This window comes from Bubalus bubalis, chromosome 20 (genome assembly GCF_019923935.1).
Source record: "Bubalus bubalis isolate 160015118507 breed Murrah chromosome 20, NDDB_SH_1, whole genome shotgun sequence".
NCBI classification, from domain to species: Eukaryota; Metazoa; Chordata; class Mammalia; order Artiodactyla; family Bovidae; genus Bubalus; species Bubalus bubalis.
Window position 1 is genome coordinate 11,717,102 of NC_059176.1, and position 24,278 is coordinate 11,741,379.

The 24,278-nt window shown below is 52.2% G+C and overlaps 2 protein-coding genes and 1 long non-coding RNA gene across 3 annotated transcripts in view; 2 read left to right on the plus strand and 1 right to left on the minus strand.

Annotated features, from left to right (window-relative positions):
- The window catches only part of CCDC197 (coiled-coil domain containing 197), a 38,045-nt gene extending 21,945 nt beyond the window's left edge, over positions 1-16,100 (minus strand). Inside the window, exon 1 of the mRNA XM_025271735.3 lies at positions 15,972-16,100. The gene's annotated coding sequence lies outside the window, so the exon portion shown is untranslated. The remainder of the gene's footprint in view (positions 1-15,971) is intronic.
- Positions 6,826-10,086, plus strand: LOC112580936. Its single transcript, XR_003105383.3, has 3 exons — positions 6,826-6,986; positions 8,975-9,297; positions 9,955-10,086. It is a non-coding gene; the product is annotated as an uncharacterized LOC112580936 (long non-coding RNA).
- Positions 16,015-24,278, plus strand: part of ASB2 (ankyrin repeat and SOCS box containing 2) — a 48,190-nt gene continuing 39,926 nt past the window's right edge. The window contains exon 1 of the mRNA XM_006060736.4: positions 16,015-16,350. The gene's annotated coding sequence lies outside the window, so the exon portion shown is untranslated. The remainder of the gene's footprint in view (positions 16,351-24,278) is intronic.

Here is a 24,278-nt window from a genome sequence, read left to right on the forward strand (position 1 = left end):
TTTCTGGGTCGCCCACCCCACCTGCTCCCAGCTGTCAGAGCCACCCCCTCACAGTGGACCAGGGGGAGTCTCAGCACTTCCCAAACTCTCCAGGGATTACCTGACCCTGGGCAGTCACGCCATCATTCAGCTCGGAGGCGAGGCCCCGACCCTGGGCCATGATCTTCCCCATGTAAGGGCTGAGTCCCCCGCTGGGATGACTTCTGCTGGCTCTCTGGGTGCTTGGGGGTGTCCCAATGTCCCTAAAAATGCTGGCAGTGGTAGATGAATGGGGCGAAGGAGACCAAGCTGGAGCAGCAAGGAGGAAGGAGGGTGGATTTCTGAAAGCAGGAGGAAGGGGCTCAGGGAGAACCAGGTTCTAACCTGGCCCCACGGTTCCCCATCCCCGGGGCTGTGAATACAGTGAGACATCACACCCTGATTGCGTCACCTGCACAGGTCTAATGACGGCTCTGAATCCTGGGCTGAGAATGGAAGATCATTGCCAGGTAGGTCTGATCTCATCACGGGAGTCCCAGAAAGGCAGAGCATCTTCTCCAGCTGGTGGCAGGGGAGCAAGTCTGAGAAACTTCACACCCATCTGACACCCTGCCCTCTCTCTCCAAGCGTCCTGTCCTAGATGCCAGCCCCCTCGGGGTTCTGCTGTGAGCTCAGAGCTGAGGCTGAGAATTTGGCCATGTCACTACTGACAGCCAGGACCGGCTCATGGGCACAGGGACCAGATGGGCCTTTGTGCATGGTCTTGGGGGCATTTTAGGTGTTGATGCCATGCAACTGGGGAGATGTCGGGGTCAGTCCCCTCATCTTTAGACTGTGTTCTTGCCCTTAGGGAAACTTGATGCTGCCGCATAGGAGAAAGAAGCAGCCCATAGCTCCACCCTTATGGCAGAAAGTGAAGAAGAACTAAAGAGCCTCTTGATGAAAGTGAAAGAGGAGAGTGAAAAAGTTGGCTTAAAGCTCAACATTCAGAAAACTAAGATCATGGCATCTGGTCCCATCGCTTCATGGCAAATAGATGGGGAAACAGTGGACACAGTGTCAGACTTTATTTTGGGGGGCTCCAAAATCACCACAGATGGTGACTGCAGCCATGAAATTAAAAGACGCTTATTCCTTGGAAGGAAAGTTATGACCAACATAGACAGCATATTCAAAAGCAGAGACATTACTTTGCCAACAAAGGTCCGTCTAGTCAAGGCTATGGTTTTTCCTGTGGTCATGTATGGATGTAAGAGTTGGACTATAAAGAAGGCTGAGCCCTGAAGAATTGATGCTTTTGAACTGTGGTGTTGGAGAAGACTCTTGAGAGTCCCTTGGACTGCAAGGAGATTCACCCAGTCCATCCTAAAGGAGATTAGTCCTGGGTCTTCATTGGAAGGACTGATGTTGAAGCTGAAACTCCAATACTTTGGCCACCTGATTCGAAGAGCTGACTCATTGGAAAAGACTCTGATGCTGGGAGGGATTGGGGGCAGGAGGAGAAGGGGACGACAGAGGATGAGATGGTTGGATGGCATCAACATCTCGATGGACATGGGTTTGGGTAAACTCTGGGAGTTGGTGATGGACAGGGAGGCCTGGCGGCTGCGATTCATGAAGTCGCAAAGAGTCGGACACAACTGAGCGACTGAACTGAACTGATAGCTCTGTCTATGCAGGCAGAGTGTAAGTGCTTCAAACCCAACCTTTCTTCTAGTCAGGGGTGACTGGAAATGCCTGTGATCTGAGGGACACATTAGTCCGCCAATTAGGGGCCCTGTAAGTGGGATAACCAGATTTAGAAAGAAAAATACAGTGCACCTAGTTAAATTTGAATTTCAGATAAACAGCAGGGAATTGTGTAGTGTATCTTATGAAATAACTGGGACTGCTATACCTGGACAGGGTTTCCCTGATGGCTCAATGGTAAGAATCCGACTGCCAATGCAGGAGACCTGGGTCCAATCCCTGGGTCAGGAAGATCCCCTGGAGAAGGGAATGGCAACCCACTCCAGTCTTCTTGCCTGGAAAATCCCATGGACAGAGGATTACACGGGACTGGTGGGCTACAGTCCATGCAGCCACAAAGAATTGGACACGATTTGGCAACAAAAACCACCACATCACTTCGACTAAAGGAGTATTTATTGTATGTCTGAAAGTCAAGTTTAACTAGATATGCTGTATTTTATCTATAAGATACAGCAGGCATATGCCAAAGGTTGAATGAAGAGGAGCTGATGAAGGACAGAGAGGTGGGCAGGGTCAAGGGTACCAGGACAGACTGAGGCACCCGGAATTCAGGAACAGTGGGAAGCTGGCACCGTCCCAGGGAGGAAATGATGACCTGGAGCCTGGTGAGAAGCCTCCCAAAGAGCCACAGCCATGGAGCCCGGAGTCCCTGGGAACTTGGGCCCAAAGCAGAGGAGGAGCTGGACAAATAAACACCGGACCTCTCCCCTGTCCCGCCTGCAATGAGGGAGAACTGGGTTTGATCCCTGGGTTGGGATCTCTTCCCCTGGAGAAGGGAAAGGCTACCCACTCCAGTATTCTGACCTGGAGAGTTCCATGGACTCTATAGTCCATGGGGTCTCAAACAGTTGGATACGACTGAGCAACTTTCACTTCACTTCACTCCCCTGTCCCGCCCACCTGGCTTCCCATTGGCTGGACCCTGTCAAAAGCCAGAGGGCAGGGGGCCTTGGGTGATGCCCTGGTCAGCCTGCCAGGCACTGACGGGCAGAGCAGGGATCTGAGAGCAAAGGAGCAGTCAGTACAGTGTGGATAGGAGACCAGGTCTTCTTAACCTACCCTGGGCTCTGTCCCCTTGATGAGACTTAGAGAGGACTTTCCCAGCAGGCTGGACAGCATGGGACAGAGTCACAGATGCTATACACAGGCCCCCGGGCCTCCAGGAAGAGGCCTCACGTGCAGGCCAAGCAGACATGGCCAGATGTCCACAGGGCCCTTCCCCCGTCAAAGCATGGCTCCAACTGGCTCCAAGCTCACCGGGGTCTCTGGCCCTTTGCGTCCAAAGCTCTTCCCAAGACTTCTACCAATTTCAGGACCTCTGTTCTCCTGCTCTCCAAGGCCCCTGCTCCAGGTTGGCTACCTCCACCCAGACTGGACGCCCCTGCCCTCCCCAGTAGGCTCACTGTCTGCAGCTCCCACCATTCATATTCGGAGCCTGACTGTCCTTCCTGGGAAATGCAGGCAGGTGGTCCCGCACCCACCGCTGCCCCCATGTGCAGGGCTGGTCCTCTACAATGCCCTCCTCAGCTGTCTCCTTCCTGGGTCCATGACCTTCTCTCTCTGCTGTGTGGAGCTGCTCCCCAGCTCTGAAGGCCCAGAATGAAGTGGGAGTTGCACCCACCCCAAACTTTCATCCAAATATTTCCCAACCAAGACCCTCTTTCTCTGTCTCTCTTCCTCCCTCACTCCCTCCAACACCCCCCTCCCCACCACCACCATATACATACGCTCTAGGCAAGAGAAACTTCCCCAGTTGCTCCTTGCCATGTGAGAAGACAGCCAGCCACCCACAAGCCAGGAAGTAGGCCCTCACCAGACACTGGGTCTGCCGGCACCTTGATCTCAGTCTTCCTAGACTCCAGAATCCTGGAACCTGTGACAGCCCCGCCCCAAACCTGCAGGTGATGCCAGATTTTAAGGGATGTCAGTGCAACCTGGGAACCTGGGTCGCTGACTGAGAAGCAAGCTACCCATCCCCTGAAATGCTGACCTTGGACCGATACAGAAGAGGAATAAAGGCCCATCTTGGCAGCCCCAAAGGAAACCAAACCATCCCTCCATCGTCTCCCCCACAGTCCAAGCCCTCAAGCGTGGCCTGCCCAGCTCTGCTGGCCCAGTGCCTGCCTTCTCTTCCAGCCCACGTCTGCCCTTCCCCACACCCTGCCCTCTGGCCAGGCCCAGCTCCTGTGGTTGCCCAGCTGGCCACTAGCTTCAAGCCACAGGCCTTGGCTCACGCCTCACCCTTGGCCTGGGATACCCCACACCCACCTGTGCACCTAGAAACTCTGCAGAGACTCAAGGCAGCCTGTTCCTCCTTTGTCGGATGGTCCTGACCCTCACGCTAACCCCTTCCCCTCCTTCTTCCCGGCCTACTCCCCTCTCCCACTCTTCCTGACTCGTCTCCCTTCACTCTCCCTACTGCAATTCCTGACCCCTGCTCCCTGCCCCCCGAGACTGTGTCTCCCCAGGGCTCAGATGTAGCAGTTCTACAGCAGCTTCTGGCTCCTGGTGGGTCTCATGGCATTTAGTTTGTGTCTCGAGAATAAAAATAGAAATAGTTACAGTCACTGAGCTTCACACAGCCCCGCCCTGAGTGTGGGTTACTTGCTCAGTCGTGTCCTACTCTTTTTTTTTTTTTAGTTTTAGGTTTTTTTAATTAATTTATTTATTTTAATTGGAGGCTAATTACCTTACAATACTGTAGTGGTTTTTGCCATAAATTTACATGAATCAGCCATGGGTGTACATGTGTTCCCCATCCTGACCCTCCCTCCCACCTCCCTCCCCATCCCATCCCTCAGGGTCATCCCAGTGCACCGGCCCTGAACCCCCTGCCTCAGGCATCGAACCTGGACTGGCGATCTATTCCACATATGATAATATACATGTTTCAATGCTATTCTCTCAAATCATCCCACCCTAGCCATCTTCCACAGAGTCCAGAAGTCTGTTTTTATTTCTATGTCACTTTTGCTGACTCGCATATAGGGTCATCGTTACCAGAAGTCTGTTTTTATTTCTATGTCACTTTTGCTGACTCGCATATAGGGTCATCGTTACCAGAAGTCTGTTTTTATTTCTATGTCACTTTTGCTGACTCGCATATAGGGTCATTGTTACCATCTTTCTAAATTCCATATATATGCGTTAATATACTGTATTGGTGCTTTTCTTTCTGACTTACTTCATTCTGTATAATAGGCTCCAGTTTCATCCACCTCATTAGAGCTGATTCAAATGCATTCTTTTTAATGGCTGAGTAATACTCCACTGTGTACATGTACCACAGCTTTCTTATCCATTCATCTCCGATGGACATCTAGGTTGCTTCCATGTCCTGGCTATTGTCAACAGTGCCTACTCCTTGTGACCCCATGGGCTCTAGCCTTCCAGGCTCCTCTGTCCATGGGATTCTCCAGACAAGAATACTGGAGTGGGTTGCCATGCCATTCTCCAGGGGATCTTCCCGACCCAGGGCATGAACCCTGGTCTCCTGCATTGCAGGTGGATTCTTTACCATCTGAGCCACCAGAACTGCCCTAGACCTTCTCATTTAAGCCTTATCCCAACCCCATGAGGAAGGTGCTCCTTATGGTTCTTGACTTGCAATTGAGAACCTGGGGCCCCGAGGGGGCTAAGCCTCCCAGCAGTTTCAGGGGAGTGGGGAGGAGGAGACAGACCCTCAGCAGACCACCCGCACAGCACCTACTCTAACCTCTCACCAGCCGCTCTACAAAACCTGCCCGAAGGGTGAAGGGACAGACCACCGCCGATCCTGGCGGGTCCAACACAGCCACATGCAGACAGGTGGAGTGGGAATGGGGCACAGAGAGGATGAGGCTGCAGAAGGCATGGGAGAGGGGCTGCCCACAGGGGCCTTGGAGAGCCCACCAAGGAGTCCAGCAGCACGTGTCAGAGGCAGCCTGTTTTGATTCTCCCAGGATCCACGTGCCCCCAGGGGACGCAGCACCCTCATCCCCGACAGGCACCTGATGGCAAGGGTCAGGAGCCAGGCCACTGGGCACTGCAGCCTGTAGACTATCTTCAGGCCCCGAAAGTCCCCTCTCCCAGGACGCGTGGCATGGCAGACACCTGATCCTGCTATTTAGCGTTGCTGCTAAATAGAGGGCGGGAGGCCCAGAGAGAGGGACGAGCCTGAGGGGCCACCTGACCAGCTGGGGCCACCCACAGGCCCCGCATCAACAAGAGGAGCCCAGGGGTTGGCAGGCATCCTCCAACCCCCCCTCCCCCGGCACAGCCCTGACTGCTGGCAGGCGCCGGTGTGCACCCAGGTCACACGCTCTTCAGTGGCCAGGAGCGATGACAGTGCAGTTTGGAGGGGACGCTGGCGGACTTGAGTGGCACCAGGAGAACTGGAAAGTAGAGGGGAAAGGAAAGAACAGAGACAGAGGAGAGTTTTCCTTCCGGCACCTGTAATAACTGAGTCAGCTTGGACTCGGAGACTTGTTCAAAATCATTGTTGTCCCTTTTTTTTTTTTTTTTTAATTTCTGGTTTTGAAAATATTTACATAGGCTCAATTTTAAATTCCAACTGACTTAGAATTTTTATTCTCAGAGAGCAAAGAGATGTGGGTGCAGCCGCTTATGGCTGCTTCTTCTGGTTTCAGAGGCTCTCGGAGTCTGCAGGGGCCTGGGTTCCTACCAGCTCATGGGGCAGCGCCGTTCTTCTTTCCTCAGGGCTCCAGGGAGAGGAAAGGTCTGCATGAGGTCACAGAGAACTTTCCAGAAGGGCCCAGACCAGCACCCTGGTGGCTAGGCCTGAGCTCTTTTCAGAGTGCTAGCTGCCTCTCACCCAACACATGCACACACACAGAGGCACCAAGAAAGAGGGAGGTCCAGTATATGCTTTTAGGAAAAAAGAGACATTGACAGTTATCTAGTGTTTTAGACTTGCTGCTGTCCTCTTTAGTATAGTGGTGAGTATCCCCACCTGTCACACAGGAGACGGGGGTTCGATCCCCCAGTGGGAAGGCAACACGCCCTTTGGGGCTTTCCTGGTGGCTCAGCAGTAAAGAATTCGCCTGCAATGCAGGAGACACAGGTTCAATTCCCTGGAGAAGGAAATGGCAACCCACGCCAGTATTCTTGCCTGGGAAATCCCATGAACAAAGAAGCTTGGTGGGCTACAGTCCATGGGGTCGCAAAGAGTCGGATGTGACTGATGCGACTAAACAGTTCCTTGGCCAGTGGCCCTCACAACTGGTGGATTAAATTCAGCTCTTCACCGAAAGAAGGTAAGTTATGTGTAGTGTCCAGATGATCTAAGCATCGTCAGTGTGTGTGTGTGTGTGTGTATATGTGTGTATGTGTGTGTGTGTGTGTATGTGTGTGTGTATATGTGTGTGTGTGTGTGTGTATATGTGTGTGTGTGTGTGTGTATGTGTGTGTATATGTGTGTGTGTTTGTGTCTGAACGCACCAGCTACCAGCAGGGACGCCTGGCCCTCGCAGGGCTGAGTCCCCCCTTCCCCGCTGACCGGCGGACCCCAGGCTTCGTGGGGATCACTGAGGCTGTTGCTTCTGCTTTGAACTATGGCTGCCTTTGCCTCTGCTGGTGACCTTCAGGGCCCGTTTATGAGACCGGTTCAGTGAGCCTTCCCTATAACAGTCTCAAGGTATTTAAACTCCAAACACCTGGCCCTCCTGGTGGCAATTATTCCTGAAATCCAAAGCCATCCTTGGGGAGCAGGGAGAGCCCTGGTCACTCCGAGCAGACCTCTTCCTAACCCCACAATCCTCTTCCTTCCACACACCGTCCCTCCAGCCAGGCTTCTCCACCACTGCACCGCGCACATCTGGGCTCTTAATTCTTTGCTGGGGAAGCTGTCCTGAACACTGAAGATGTTTGGCAGCATCCCTGACCTCTCCCCCACCAGATGCAGTAGCACCCCAGCATCCTCACTTGTGGCTACCAGAAACGTCTCCAGGAATTGTCAACTGTTCCCTAGGGGAAAATGTCCCCAGTTAAGAACCACTGTTTTCAACTAACCACCATTCCCTCTGTCTCTGTCAGGAAGTTTAAGCTAATAACAACACCTAACATTTATAAGCCTTCATCCTAAGGAATATATACAGGTGTTGTTCAGTTGCCCAGTCGTGTCCGACTGTCTGTGACCCCGTGGACTGCAGCACATCAGGCCTCCCTGTCCCTCACCATCTCCCAGAGTTTGCCCAAGTTCATGCCCATTGCACCGGTGATGCCATCCAGTCGTCTCATCCTCTGATGCCTCTTCTCCTTCGGCCCTCAATCTTTCCACAGCATCAGGGACTTTTCCAATAAGTTGGCTGTTCACATCAGGTGACCAAAATGTATACAGTAGTTCCCTCTTAGCCAAGGAGGATACATTCCAAGGCCCTCAGTGAATGCCTGAAACCATGGATAGTACTGAATCTATATATACTGCTTTTTCCTGTACATGCGTGCATGCATGCTGAGTTGCTTCAGTTGTGCTCGACTCTGTGCAACGCTATGGACTGTAGCCTGCCTCGATCCTCTGTCCGTGGGATTCTCCAGGCAAGAATGCTGCAGGGTTGCCACACCCTCCCCCAGGGGATCTTCCTGACCTAGGGATCACTTTTTGTCATGTCTCCTGTGTTGGCAGGTGGGTTGTTTACCACTAGGGCCACCTAGGAAGCCCACATACATTCCTACGATAAAGTTTAAATTTATAAATTAGGAACAGTAAGAGATTAGCAACAATAAGCAATAATAAAACTAAACAATCATAGCAATGAAGTGAAAGTCATTCAGTTTTTTCTGACTCTTTGAGACCCCCACGGACTATACAGTTCATGGAATTCTCCAGGCCAGAATATTGGAGTGGGTAGCCTATCCCTTCTCCAGGGGACCTTCCCGTCCCAGGAATCAAACCGGGGTCTCCTGCATGGCAGGCGGATTCTTTACCAGCTGAGCCACTTGTGATAAAAGATATGTGAGTGAAGTTCCTCTCTCTCTCTCTCAGAATAACTATTGTACAAATTTAATGCCCTTTTCAACTTAACTAAGTACTTGTCACACGCTGTGGCTGTAACTTTCTCAATTTGAAGTTCGACAGCAAAACTAGTAGCAATTCCTTTATCCTTCTTCACAATTTCACAGATAGAAGATTTATTCTCACCCTAGATCTTAGCAACCTCATTATACAATTTTTTTTTTCTCTCCTTATTAATTTGTGTGTTTTCACCTTTTCACTTAGAAGCACTTTACAACTTCTCTTTGGCAGATCCAAATTACCAGCATCAATGTGCCTGCATTTTGGCTCATTATTAAGTAAAATGGTTACTTAGTGAACACAAGCACCGTGATACCTCGACAGTCAATCTGATAACTGAGATGGACACTGAGTGACCGACGCCGGGATGTGATGGACAAAGGGATGACTCAGGTCCCAGGAGACAGAGCAGGATGGTGTGAGATTTCATCTTGCTACTCAGAAGAGCTTGAAATTTAAAACTTATGAATTGTCTATTTCTGGAATTTTCCATTTAATATTTTCAGACTGCGGTTGACCGAGGGTAACTGAAACCATGGAAAGTGAAACCGAGGGTAAGGTGGGGCGCCCACTATATATAAAATTTAATCTTTGCAGCTTTCCTGGGAGGCATAGGTACTATCATTTTTTCCTCCCACTTTATAGATCAGAATGCCAAGGCTCAGAGAGGTTAAGTAAGTTATCCAAGACCACACAGCTAGAAAGTTGTGGAGCTGGCAGATGACTCCGGAGTCTTGGTTCTTAGCCACTTGGCTCTGCAAGGGAGACCCGGGGCAGTCACCTTACAAGCGGTTCTGTGCTGAGAGTGGCCCCTACCTGACCTCCTGGAGTGGGAACAGGGAAGCACAGTGACATTGACACCCACGTTGCCTGTGCTTAAGCCTCCAGCTCGTCACTGGAACTTGTGGTCTGTTGCAAACCACAGTCTCCCCACCCCGAAGCACTTCTGGGAGCCTCCAGGAGGCAGCAGGCATTGTAAATGTGCCCAGAGGACATCCAGCCTCCCTTTTGCCATCTCCCTCTAACGTGGTGGGGTTCCTGCCCACTTGCCCAGCAACTTGGGTTTTTGTGTCCAGGGCATGATGTGATTATCAATCTCTATGGCCACACCATAAGCTTGGGAGGGAGCTGCGGAGAGGCAGAATTAATTTCTGGAAGCTGCGGTTTCTGCGAAGCCTCGCCCTCTCCAGCCTCATATTCCCTTTTCTCAGAAAAAGGATGCTGGTGCGGATGAACCGTGAGGACCTCCTGCTTTGGACATTTCTTCTTCTGATCTTTCGGTTCTGGGACGTGGTGGTGTGGCTGGACGTGTCACCGTCACCAGGAGCAGGTGAATCCCTGGAGGGTCTCGCTTCCTCCATGAGGATTATATGCCTCCCTCTTGGATGGCCATGCAGGTGCCTGGACCCCTGGAGGGGCTGCTCAGTGGGGGTGTCTGCATCCCTCCCCAACCCCGGGATGGCGGGACACCCAATCTACTGCCTGCCTCCTCATCAGCCCCGACTCCCTCCCAGAACCCAGTTCCGCCCTCATCACAGCAAGCCCAAGCCTCCCTGATGACATCTCTGCAATGTCACGTCTCTGGCCACTTTGCCTTCCCTGAGGGATAAGGCAAAGATGAAGCGGTCAGCAGCCCGACAGCCAGCTGCCCGGCAGAGATGCCAGCCTGTGACAGCTGCGTTTCTGGAGTGGAGACTTTGTTCCCTGCAAGCTCCACCTCCAGAGTGGCTGACCAGGGACCGAATACAAGAGGTACCTGCCCTTCCTGCTCCATTGCAGTGGTGGAGGGAACGGCCCAGCGACCTGGCCTCAGCTCTGTCTGCATGGTGCTGGGCCAGCCAGGAGAGGCTGAACCCGGCAGGAAATGCATTGTCTGACACAGCCTGGCTCACCCCTGGGCAGGAGGGCCAGCTGGCTGCAGGCTCGCCCTTGTTGGGAGATGGGTTGCCTTCCCTCTCACCAAAGGGCAATAGAGAGCTCCCAGCTCCACTCGAAACATGTTTATGTTCATGGAAAACCTGTTCCCGGCAGCTAACAAAGCTCACTCGAGCTCCCAAGGGTGATTCAGGCACGATGAAATCAAGCCCTGGAAGGGGCCAAGCAGCCTGGCCAACACAGGGGCCAGCAGCTTCCAGGATGGATCAGTCCAAGGCCCACTCACTGGTCACCTGAGCCTGCTTGGCCTGTGGGAGATGCCCTCCCGCTCTGCACACACAGACCCTCTGCAGGGGGCAGGTGGGGTGGAAGAAGTCCCATGAATGAGCGTCTCCTGAGTGCGGGGCCTGGGGTGGGATGTCTGAGTCCTGGGATCTCGTCCAATCCCCTAATAGTCATGGGAGAGAAGAGTCAGTGCTCTCCTAGCCTCAGAAGATGAAAGTGAGATTCAGCGAGGTGCCGGGCTGTGGGCAGTTCCCGCAGCAAGCAGGGATTAACCAGCCGTAGTGCCTATGCTGGAAACAGGACAGGATGATGATAACGGGTTGCCCCAGTGAAGTCCTTCCAGTCTCCGCAAGGAAGATACTGTCCGCATGGGGCTGACCAAGCATGTCCCCGCCAGCCCCAGGACCACCCTCTGTTAGGACATCCTCCAGAGCTAGATGCTCCCTGGAGAAAGAGCTCACAGATGGATGGGCCCAGGGCTGCAGGGCTTCTGCTGCAGATGGTTGTGTATCCGAAGGCTGAAGCCTGAGAGTTGGGGTAGACGCCCTTCCTCTGTGTCTCTGGGCAGGGTAACTCAGTGCAGCCCGCCAAAGAGGGTTGGCCATTTGTACAATGGCGAGTGAGGTTTACAGCAGGGAGTTGTGAAGCTGGCTGTCTTGCTGGTCTGTCCCGGCTACTCTTGTTTGAGGGTCAGTCATGGATGGTCATGGCTCCAGGAAGCCCCAGGCAGCTGAAAAGAGCCCAGTGTTCCACAATGGAGTCTGTGTCTTGGATCTGCTCATTGTGATGGAAACCCTTACAAGATCCTGTTGTTCCTCCCTCACATGCCCACGGGCTGTTAGGGGAGCAGGGCGGGATCAGACAGCCCTTCTCCAGTCCCCAGGGGTCCTCAGGGGTGGTGACCCCTCATCCTTGGGGGTGTCACCTCCATATCTAGGGTGTGATGGGGTGTGAGGCTGACCTGCCCTGCTCTCCCATCTAAGGGGTGACGTCATATGCTTACTCTGCTCTCTGAAAAGAAAAGTGAAAGTGTTAGTTGCTCAGTTGTGTCCGACTCTTTGCGACCCCATGGACTGTCAGGCTCCTATCTCCATGGAATTCTCCAGGCAAGAATACTGGAGTGGGTCACCATCCCCTTCTCCAGGGGATCTTCCCAACTCAGGGATCGAACCTGGGTCTTCTGAATTGCAGGCAGATTCTTCACTGTCCGAGCCACTCTGCTCTCTATAAATAGGCGAACGGTCTTCTCTCCAGGAGTCTGCCTTGGCCCCCTGAGCTGGGAGGTTGAGGAGGGTCCCGATTGCTCCGGAGGAAATGAGCTGTCGGTCAGCCACAGCCCAGAGGGAACCGTGCTCATCATAAGGAAAGGAGGAGAGGTGGGGACTTCTCTCTGCCTTCTCCTCGCCCCCTCCGTCTTTTCTGTAGATGCATCTCTCTCCCTCCCAGGACCTGGGGCTTTCGTCTGCCCTCCCCACCCCTGCCGTCTGCCTTTCGTCCTCTCCACCCCAGCACTCTGCCCAGGGTGTGGATCTGACTCTTTCCTGTCCCTCTTCATCCCTTGAAACCAAAATAAACTGATATCAAGAGGCAGCCAGGGCTAGGGGCCAGCGCACCAAGACCTCAGGGGAGCTTATTTTAGCTGGTGATGTGCCGGCACTGGGTCCAAACTGTTCCAAGACTCGGCACTGAGTCCCACATCCCAGTTCACAGCACCCTCTCCCTCTCCTCTCTCTCTCTCCTTCCTGAAAGAGGCGTCACTGTCATATGGAATATGGGAGCTGGACTGGCTCCCTCTCTGGTCTTTACTAGGCTTGGGGCTCTATGAACTGCCTCCCTCCCCCCAACTTTACTCATCAAATTCAGATTAAAATAAACATGGAGGGAAGCCTGAAAGGTCTGGGGTGTGTGTGTGTGTGTGTGTGTGTGTGTGTGTGTGTGAGCGTGAGTGTCTATGCAGCCATGAGCCAGGATGAAGCTGCCAAACGTGACACAGCCTTTCCCAGTTTAGGCCCAGGAGCTGTGTGGCTTCCATGGAGCCCATATAGCAACAGTCATTTAATGAGCACCTACTATGCACCAGGCATCATTGTAAGCCCTGATCCACAGCAGTGAACAGAAACATTATTCCAGATGGGACAGGCAGGCAATAAATAACGAGTGACAAATAAATACATCATAACTCTGGGGGAGGGTGATAAGTGCTATGGAGATAAATGAAGCAGGGTAAGGAGCTAGAGAGGGAGGGAGGGGAGGCTCTGTGTGGGATCAGGAGAGAAGCCTCCTGGTGCCATCTGTGAGCCCTGGGGTTTTCTCTTGGCTGCCAGGCCTTCTTTCCATTGCTCTGCAGGTTGACCAGTTGTTTGGTTTCTGCCATCTGTGCTCCCATTGACTCTTTTCTGTCTCTGTATAAACCTTCCCTGGAGGACTGTTCCACAGGACCATCTATAGGGCCTTGCACAAAGGCTCCAAATATCCCTGGGGTCAAGACCTTTCAGAGGTTTGTGTAATTTGTAATCTAAGACACGTAAATGAAAACCTCAGTGAATTAACAGTATTGCCCATCAGAATGGATAATGGGAGAAAAGGTGGAAAATGCCAAGTGTTGGAGAGGATGTGGAGCACCTGGAACTCATGCATACAGACTGTGGGAGGGTAAGTTGGTCCAACACCTTTGGAAAACCGGCTGTGTTCCTGCAGCTGAACATACACTGATTTTATGACCTAGTGATTCCTGTCTTAGGTGTTGGCCCAGCAGAAATGGGCATGGATATTCACCAACAGACATGTTCTAGAATGTTCACAGCTACGAAATCCATTATAGTCCCAAACTAGGTATCACCCAAAGGACCATCAGCAGCAGAGTGGACCAACCGAGATACATTCAGAGCATGGAAAACCACACGGCAATGGGAAGGAACAATCTAGAGCTACATGAAACAATATGGACGGACCTCAGAATCTCTGGGGTAGAGGCAGGTATGGCTAAGTTTAATAGGACTCTAATGTGCAGTTTAGCTTGGGAATCGACATGTTAGCCCAACTTCATTTTGGAGTTGACTGACCTGTAATGTGGACAGACAGGCCAACCTGGGTCTCAGACTCTGTGGACCTTTATCCATAGCATCAAGCCTCCCACGCGGGATGAGTGAAGGACCAGGGGAATAGCAAACATTCACCGATTTATAGTCAAAGCTTTGTGGCGCTCCTTGTTCTGCTCCAGCATTTGATTTCTTCATTACCTGGAGGATAGGGGCTTCCCTGGTGGCTCAGATGGTAAAGAATCTGCCTACAACAATGCGGGAGACCCGGGTTCAATCCCCGGGTTGAGAATAAGCCTGGGAGAAGGGAATGGCTACCACTCCAGTATTTTTGCCGGAAGAATCCCATGGACAGGGAGCCTGGCAGGCTATAGTCTGTGGGATCACAAAGAGTTGGACATGACTGATTGACTAACACTTTCACTTTGGGGAGATAGAGCTACAGCTAAAAGCATCAGTTTTTGCATCAGGCAGACATGGTTCAAATTGCTAAACTGTCACTTATAGATTTTGGACAAACTCCCCAGTCTCTCCCAGCCTCGGTTTTCTCATCTGTGAAATGGGGGTAATGATAGCACTCGGTGCAAGAGTTGTGCGGGAGCAGACAGAAGACATTGTCATATATGAGTCAAAGTGTGTCTGGCCAGCCCCCTCCCGTTGCTGTCCACACTCGATGCACTTTCTGTTCCCTGTGATGCTTGACGCACAATTCGGGCTCTTAATTTTCAAAAGCTGAGTGCAACCATAGGCAACAGAATTTGGAGACCGAGTTTCTCCAGCTTTCTTGACTCTATGAGGTGTGTCTGGACTAGGAGGGAGAGGCAAGAGAGAGGGCCACCTGAGAAGGGGCCCTGTCCCTGCCCACAGCCCAGTCCTCCCAGGCAGGCCAGATCTGGGATCTGTGACATAGAAAGCAGTGGCATCTGTGCCCTACATCTGGCAGGGATCCCAAGGAAGCAGTAGGACTCCAAAGACACACTCCATGGAACCTGCTAGAACTTCTTCCTGCCGAGAAAAATCCCCAAACAGTAAAGAGCCCCGGACAGCCCCCTCTTCTCTTGCATCCCTGTCATGGCACATGGCCTAGGGGTGCTATGTGTGAACTGACCTTTCGGGGTCATCGGCCACAGTGGCCTGGGGGAACTCTCCTAAGTGAGGGTGAGGCTAGTAGCCGGGAGACAGCCTGGGACTCATCATACCCTCCTGTCCTCAGCCCCACGTCAGCCTCTAGAACACTGACCCGACTACAGGGCGCCCTGAACTCGCTGAGATTAATTTCCAGATGGAATATGCAAAGTGAGCCACGCTCTGGGGTCACAAGTCCAATATCCTGCAAGGGGAAGTGGTCTCTGAAATGGAAATTATTTTCCATTTAGAGGAGTGGACCAAGTGACATTTCCAGCTTCCCCCACTCTGTAACCTGAGGTTTGAACGCAGACGTGGGCATGTGGGTGCCTGGCATCGTGCATGCTCAGGGCGTGTGGCTGTACGTGTGCAGTCTTTGCCACCCAAGGCTAACATTTTGGGCCACTCCATCGAGTCCAGAAGCAGATCATTTCTTCCCTGGGCCTGGAGAAAGGGCTCCACTGCCCCTTCCCGGGGCTTGCCCACAGGCTTATTCGTTCATTTGCTCCCCTGCCCATCCCACAGACTCCAGCAGCTGGATTCCCACCCTGGGACCCCTAAATATCAGGCTCTGCCACCTGCTACCCACAAAGGCCCCAACAGTGAACCTGCGCATCCTCGCTTCCCTCTTGTTCAGCCTTCTTCCTCCCTGCCTTCCTGCCTGCTCTCAGTCTCCCTCCATCCCCTCTTCCTTCCCAGCCTCCCCGATTCCCCTCTTTCCTCCTCTCTTCTCTCTCCATCCTTTCTTCCCACTTTTCCTCTTTTCTCTCTCTTCTCCTCCCTTCTCCTCTCTCCCACACTTCCTTCCTTGCTCTTGCTTGCAGCTTTCTCTCCCAGCTCTGTGTCTCTTACTCTCTGCATCTCTCTCCTCTCTTGCTCCCTCCTGGGGAGTTCCAGAAACATACCCATATATGGCCTCCGTGTCAAGGATCAGAAGTGATGACGTCACAGGAGAGCCAACGCTCCGAGATGCTCTCTGAAGTCAAGTCCGTAATTGACGCGGCCTGGAGGAAACCAGGATCGCGGCTTCCTCGGTGCAATCTTTAAACAGGAAATCTGAGATTCATAACATCTTATAGTTTGGCTTGCCATCATTGGTCATGCGATGGGCCCGAAATAAACTCCCTGCTTCAAAGGAGAGCGTTTCAGAACTGCCTGGCAGAGCAGCCAGAAGCCCAGGGCCAGGACTGAAGGCAAACTCAGGGAGCATGTTCTGAATTAAGACACTCAGGAAAAATCCTTTTTCTTACCCCTGAATTTTACCCTTGTTTCAGAGCCTAACAGGTAATGCATGCTTTCAACTTTCCTATGCAGAAAGACTGCTTGTCGGGCTGGGACTTAACCGCTGCGGTGTCTATTCATAGCCTCTTAGAGTCAAAGTATGTTTGTGTGTCTCCCTCTTTCTCCTATTCTCTTGAGTTATTAAAGCAGGCTGGTGACTTTTATTTTGGACTGGGGGCACAGAGAATCAGCCGTTTGCATGTACTTGTCCAATCTTCCGGAGGATTCTTGCTCAGAATATCATTCTACTGTGTACTTCTAAAAATGGCAATGCAGAAGGAGTTATCAATGATGCTATTGTTGGTTCTATAGGCCTTGGGCAATGTCTGTATCAAACAAATGACTTTCAGAAATGCTTTTAGGTTGAGGGAAGAGATATTTTCATGCATGGGGGTGTTAATTTCATGTGCCATTTATGGAGCGTCTATGGAACATCTATGTATGGGCAGGATTGTGTATATGTGTGTGTGGGGGGGGGGTGGTGGTGATAGCAACCTTGGATGCCACGAGCTATATTTGCAATAACTTGAGGTTTAAGAGAGGAAATAGAATCTGCAAACAAAACTAAGATATCACGTAAAGAATGAAAAAGGGGCTGTGTGTGTAAACATGAGGACACGTTCAAGGAAGTGCTGGCCTTTGAAAAGATGGATGGATGTCTCAGGTGGGCAGAGAGTGGGTGGGACAGGGACTTCCAGCTGGAGGATCAGCTCGGGCAAAGGCAGACAAGCTGGGGTGGGTCTGGGGAGATAGTAGGGAGAGCCGTGTGGTTATAACAAAGAGTCAGGAGGTGAGAAGTGGTGGTGATGCTGGAAGGGGAAGTCGGGAATGGGGGTAGGGGTAGGAGATACTGCTCCCACCAGGCCAGGCAAGAGGATGGAACACATTCTGATTATTTTTGAGCAGAGGAGCAGTGGGGAGGATCTGACTTCAGGCAGCTCCTTGCAAAGCTAGGGGAAAGAGGAGGCAGGGAGGCAGAGACCCTTAGGTAAGTCATTAAGGCCTGAGTCAGGGCAGAAGTTGAGCCCCCAGCACAGGATAGAAGAGTTTGTCTCAACAATGGGAAAGTTTATGCACGAGGCAGCAGCTGAGGGAGTTCACAAGTGCCCAGGCAAAGCCAGCGGGGCCAGCGCACCAGCCATAGCCCCCGGTTGGAGGCCCGGGGCAGAGCGCAGTGGGGCAGCCAGGGCGGACTCCAGTCACTTCTGCAACAGTTGGACAGGTCCCGACAGCTGATGGCAGGCCTGTTTACAGCACAGCCCCCTCCAGGACTGGCTGCTGCCACCACCTGGCCGCCTTCCAGGTTGCATCATCCATTCGTGCACAAACAGTCCAGCCCACGAGGGCCTGGTAGTGGGGGAGGGCGTCACCTTCTTCCTCCTCCTTGGGGTGGGGACCGTGTGTGATCCACCCCTGGAGACCTGACAATGAATAAGAGCACTCGTACCCCTGAGCCTTCACTGAGCATTCACCGTGAGCCGGGCGCTGGCCCAGCGCTTGTGGTACTTCCTCTCACTGACTCTTCTCCTGGGCAGCATGAATTAGAGATGATGGTCACTCCCATTTCCCAAAGGTGAAAACTGAGGTCCCTAGAGGTTAAGGGTCTCATCTAAAGCCAGAGAGCTAGGAGGTGTTGGAGATGGGACTCAAATCCTGGCCTCTTAGCTGATGGGCCTCCAGTGCCCACAGCCTAAGCCATGGTCTCTGAGGTCCCCCAGGGAACCAGCACGGCAGTAAACAGACCCGTCCTGGCACCAATGAACCATCATAAGGTGCCATACAATGTGGACAAGCTGGATCCAAAAGAGTCTTCCCAGAGGAGGCACAAAAATATCCCTGGACCCGCCCACTGTCCTTCCACTGCTGAGCTGAAGAGGGTTAGGCTGCCCGGAGCGGGCAGCTGTCACAGGACTTGTTTATTTCTTTACTTTTCATCCTCAGCACCTTCTTTTGAACCAATTAATGCTTGGGAGTATAAAAGAGTTGTTAAGAGCTTTGTGGCCGAGGAAAACGTTTCGGGAAGGTGATGGTAATACAGAACTCATGCTCAGTCACTCAGTTCTGTCTGACTCTTCATGACCCTATGGACACTATAGCCCACCAGGCTCCTCTCTGCATGGGATTTTCCATACAGAAGTCAGGTGATTCCTAACCTGCCTGAATTGTTTCAAAAAAAGGAGACAGAAAAGAGGGGTAGAAAAGACAGAGAAAGTAGAGGGAGGAAAAGAAAAAGATTTAAGCAAAGGCAGGAGAACAAAAGCAAGCAAACAGACAATCAAAAAAAAAACAAAAGGAGAAGGATCCTAGCTGATTTTGGAGTGATCTCGAAAAGATTTCCAGCCAGCCCTGCATGTGGTTAGGCTGGGTGAGGAGAGAGAGGGCTCTGGGAGGGCACCCCTGCCCACTTGAGGTTTTCTCTTCTGGAGCCTAGAGTTAGAGCTTCCAGAACATTCTACCACCCAGGGGTCAAGATGAGAAAGAGTCCATGTCCTCCGGGTGCCCAGAATAGGGCTGGGCAAGGCTGTACTTGGGCTTCCCAGGTGGCGCTAGTGGTAAAGAACCTGCCCGCCAATGCAGGAGACATGAGATGTGGGTTCGATCCCTGGGTGGGGAAGATCCCCTGGGAAAGGGCATGGCAACCCACTGCCTGGAGAATTCCATGGACAGAGGAGCCTGGTGGGCTACACTCCCTAGGGTCGCAAAGAGTAGGACACGACTGAAGCAACTTAGCATGCAAAGCCATACTTGGGCTGCATGCGAGGGCTGGAGCAACAGTGATCAGAGGCTCAGACCTACACCGGGGAGCCCAGCCCCTTCTCATCCCCAGCCCAGGCTTCTGGCACAAGGCAAAGCCTGGCATCCACTGAGCCCTGGGCAGAAACCGGGGCGGGGGTCTCAAGTACTCATACGTGCCAGACCTGTATGCGCCCAGCCGTTGCTGTGGGAAAAAGTGAGCAGGTGGGCCAGGAGGGGCATGGGAGGGGGCTAGCTGTGCCAGGACCAGCCCCTTCAGGGCTGGGAGGTAAGAGACACGTCCTCCACTTGGGAGGCTGAGCAGAAGGTGACCCACAGGACCTGGGGACTCAATAGCATGGGACCCAAATATATAAAATGGAAACTTGGCATTCACTGATGCTTTTCTTAGCTGGTGCTCATGGCCCCACCTCAGGCTGTGGGCCTTTGGGCCTGTGCAGAGTATGTGCTTCTCCTTGGAAAATGGAATATTTTCCAACAAAAAAGAGGAAAGAGGTTTTTCCCTCTTGTTTTTTCTTCTTCCCTGTCTCCCCCTCCCCCTATTTCTCTCCCCCTGTTTTGGGGGTAGCCTCTGCCCGCAGTTTGCAACAATCAATACATAATATTCTAAAACGTCATCAGGGTCCTAAGCCCTGGTAAGCGATTCATCCTGATTCAGGTTGGCAAGCGGTGCTCAGCTCGTTTAGGACAGTCTTGGACTCTTCTGTGTACGCTGGACACAGAGGGTCTGGAGGCATGGTGGCGTGGGAGCGGATGTAGCTTTGGGCACGTTCAAATCCCTGTTCGTCACCTCCTTCCTTGATGGCTTGGGCCGGTCGAACCCTGTCTCTGGGCTTCAGTTTCCCCTCCTGGGCTATGGGTCAGCAGTGGTCAGGTAACCGTCAACAGGTTACTCAGTAACAGGTCAGCTCAGTAACCTCCAACAACGCTCATGCAGCCTCAGAAATCTAGAGGCCTAGCTCCCGAGGGAAGCCAGGAGTGTGTATGTCACCTGCATCAAAGTTTCTGAGATCAGAAGAGCTGGGAGGGGCTTTAGAGCTTTAGAGTCTGAACAAAGGCTCAAATCCTAACAGCTGTGAGGCCCCAGACGCCAGCAGCCAGAGGCTTGTCAGCACTGCCGGTTGCAAAGGCCCACCCTGGGGCTCTAACCTGGGCCCCTCTGGGGGCCAAGCAAGATGGCCTGGATTCCACTCCCGCTCCCCCCAGGGCCAGGTCAGCCCTTAGCAGAGACTTCCAGACTAACCCCTGCCCACTGCCCTAAGCGTTCAGTGTCAGAGAGTCTGAAGAAAACAGGGGCAGGGGGGCTCTCTACCACTTACAATCTGGGTCTCAGTCTCCCCATCTGGGCAATGGGAAGAATCCTCCCCCAGTGCAGGGGTCTTGAGAAAGTCAAAAGGTGCAGTGTGTGAAATTGGCCAGAAAATGGTGCAGGGACCCACAGCACCGGCTTTTTTTTTTTTTTTTTTTTTTCAGTTAGAGTGTAGTTGATTTATGATGTTTCAGGTGTACAGCAAAGTGATTCAGTTATACATGTATATTGGGTTGACCAGAAAGTTCAGTAGAGTTTTTCCATATCTGAATGAACTCTGGTTAACCCAATATATGTATTGTTTCAGATTCTTTCATTTATAGGTCGTTACAAGATATTAAATATAGCTCCCTGTACTATACAGAAGGTCCTGTTGTTCATCTGTTTTATACATAGTGGTATGAGCACCAGCCTTTTCTATGGTTTAGCTTTTAAAGCCTTAGGACCCGAGAAGGGAAGAGATGCTTTAATGTTTTACAAACAGGAGTCTCCAGCTAGAAGTGTTTCCTCAGATTTCCCAGGACCCCTCCGGATCTGGGGCAACAGCAGATCAGAAAGATTAAGCTTCATAAACTTATTGGGCTTCACAAGAAGTGGAGTTGAGAACCCTAGGGGCCAAGAAACAGTCCAGGCCAATTCCTCACTTCCTCATATGGCCCCAGGCTCACCAAGCAGTCAGAGGTTAGGACTGCCTCAGACTAAGGTCATGGAATGTTTGGGACGCCCTGGAATACATCGATAGACAATTATATACTTATATAACATATACGTATATACATTTATAATATATTAATATATGAAAGTGAAAGTGTTAGTTGCTCAGCGGTGTCTGACTCTTTGCGACCGCATGGACTGTAGCCTGCCAGGCTCCTCTGTCCATGGGATTCTCCAGGCAAGAATACTGGACTGGGTTGCCATTTCCTCGTCCAGGGGATCTTTCCGACCCAGGAATCGAACTCAGGTCTTCTGCATTGCAGCCATACTCTATCATCTGAGCCAAGGAAGCCCCCTTTGAATGTACACGTATGTGTGTGTGTTTATATATATGTAGTCTTCAGTTTAACCTGGCCCTTTATTCAAAGCTTACAAAATGACTAAAATCTGTTGGTTACATGGGATGAGGACTAGGTGTGAAGTCAGAAGGTGTAGCCTCTGGTCTCTTTGTCAATTTTGCCCTGCTCTTGCCTCAGTTTCCTCATCTGTAGAATGGGAACAAAAACACCCTCATCATAGATCTACCACGTGGCTCAAGCGGACAACGTTCAGGAGAGTGTAAATTAACTGCAAGGGGAGGCATTAGGGCTGTGGTTCTCCCAGTGCTTGTTGCAGTGTCTGAAACACAGCGCTTTGCATAAGACCTGACTCAGACAGTCCACACTCATACCTAAAACACGTAAGTCGACCCTGCCTGAAACACTCATCCAGCCCTTACTACGTGCCATCCCTATTCCAGGAAATAAGTGCTCGCTAGACACCCTCTATTGTTGTTTGTAGGCGGTCACCTAACACATGAATTCAAACCCAGGATTAGAAGGAGTGGGACGGGCTGTGGGTTCTTCCAAAGTTCCCAGGACAGTAGGTCATGTACGCAGGAAGGGAGGAGGCGGCGGGAGGGGCCCTGGGGAGTGAGGGATTTGGAAGTGGTGGGCAGAATCCATCCTGCACCCAGGCTGGGCTTGGGGAGGGCATGACGATCTCCCTCCTTCCCAAACACTGAGCCCGTTACTCACCCCCGGGCCCGCCCAACAGGGTCCCACGGGGCTGCCTGGACTAATGTCCCTCCTGATCACAGCTGAGGGGAAAGCGGCTCACACAGAAACTGCCAACCGGGAAGGAGTTCCGGGTGACAGCATCCGGGCAGGAATGAGTCAGAGCAGAGAATCACAGCATCTCAGGAGCGTGGACTAGTGTTAGCAGGTTTTCCTGGGCCACTGGCCACGTGCTAAGTGGCCTGCTTCATGATTATACCTGTCACCTTGTTTCATCTGACTGTACCTCTGTAGACCAGATGCTGCTATGCCTCTATTTGACAGAAGGGCAAAGTGAGGCAGAAGGGGTGGGAGCAACCTGCTTCCCATGACACGGCCAGCTGGTGGCAGAACCGGCTTTGAACCCAGGCAGTCAGACATCTGCGGTCATGCTCTCTACCAAAAGCAGGGTCTTCTCACCATAGCTGTGCTTCCAAGGTTTGACCAATCATTCATTCACCTGCCCGTCTGACATTTATTAAGTACCTACTGTGTACCTGGCCTTGGGTTAGGTCCTTGGGTTATGGCATGAATATGACATGCCCTGCTCTATGGATGCCTCTGGACTCCCGAGGGAGCCAGGCCCACAGAGGACAGTCAGAGTACTAGGAGACGAGGGGTGCCCTTGAGGTAGCTCAGGGCTCCTCAGCCATCAGATCGGGGAGGCTTCCTGGTGGAGAAGCCACAGGAAGGCATCTGGGACAGATAGTGAGTGGACGAGGAAGGAAAGGGAAGGCAGATGAGCGGAGGGCTGGAAGTGGCTTATCTGGGCTCTTACCTTTGACTCAGGTCCCCAGCAGAGTGGGAGCTTGGTGCCCTGGAAGATGACTGCCAGGCCCTTTCCTGTCCCCGACACTCCCAGCCATGCTCCCAGCCCCAGTTTCTACTAAGACATCAAGAAGCCACTCTTCCCACCCCAAACAGCCACAAAGACACCACCCCATCTGTGGGAACCCAGGCCCCTGCCGGCTCCCAGGCAGACCCTGGCTGTCAGGGAGCCTGGATTTGTAGGGAGGGGAAGGAACCAGAGGAAGAAGGACCACTTTTCAAATGCTATTATTTAATCCTCACTTCAGTCTTGCAAGGGCCCATGTTTCTATGCCCATTTTACAGGTGTAGAAACTGAGGCCCAGCTTGGAAGAGCACCGACTGTGGATGGGCCAGGCATTGTGCTGAGTACTTTACTGTGTTAACACAAGAACCCCTGTCACAGCAACTGTTACCCCCATTTTACAGATGCCACCTAGGAGAGGTGGGGGTTCCCCTGGAGCCAATGTTTGGGGACCCACAAAGGAGGAAAAGAGGGCCCCTGGAAGCCTCGGTCTCCCCTATTCCAAGCTGGCTTTGGATGGGCCACGCTCAAACACTGCTTCCACCGCAGGCCCCTAGCTTGACTGGCAGGGCCCACTGCACTCTCACTTTCCCTGGGAAAGGGCTATTTTTATCTCAATCAGCCTCCCAGAGGGTCCTGTGAGACCGCCGGCCTCTTTCCTGGATGCAGGCCCAGAAGGTGGCCCAGCCCCCAAGCCAAGGCCGCAGAAATCAAGCTGAGCAGCACGAAGATGGGGAGAAACTGAGGACAAGAGAGGGGCAGGGCATCACCCAGGACCTCACCTCCTCACCCCCCACCCCCCCCGTCACTCTGCCATGAAACAGGTGCTCTTATTAAGCCCATTGTAGGGACACCACCCTCATGGCAGAAAGTGAAGAAGAACTGAAGAGCCTCTTGATGAAAGTGAAAGAGGAGAGTGAAAAAGTTGGCTTAAAGCTCAACATTCAGAAAACTAAGATCATGGCATCCGGTCCCATCACTTCATGGGAAACAGATGGGGAAACAGTGGACACAGTGGCTGACTTTATTTTGGGGGGCTCCAAAATCATTGCAGATGGTGACTGCAGCCATGAAATTAAAAGACACTTGCTCCTTGGAAGAAAAGTTATGACCAACCTAGATAGCATACTAAAAAACAGAGACATTACTTTGCCAACAAAGGTCCATCTAGTCAAGGCTATGGTTTTTCCAGTAGTCATGTATGGATGTGAGAACTGGACTATAAAGAAATCTGAGTGCCAAAGAATTGATGCTTTTGAACTGTGGTGTTGGAGAAGACTCTTGAGAG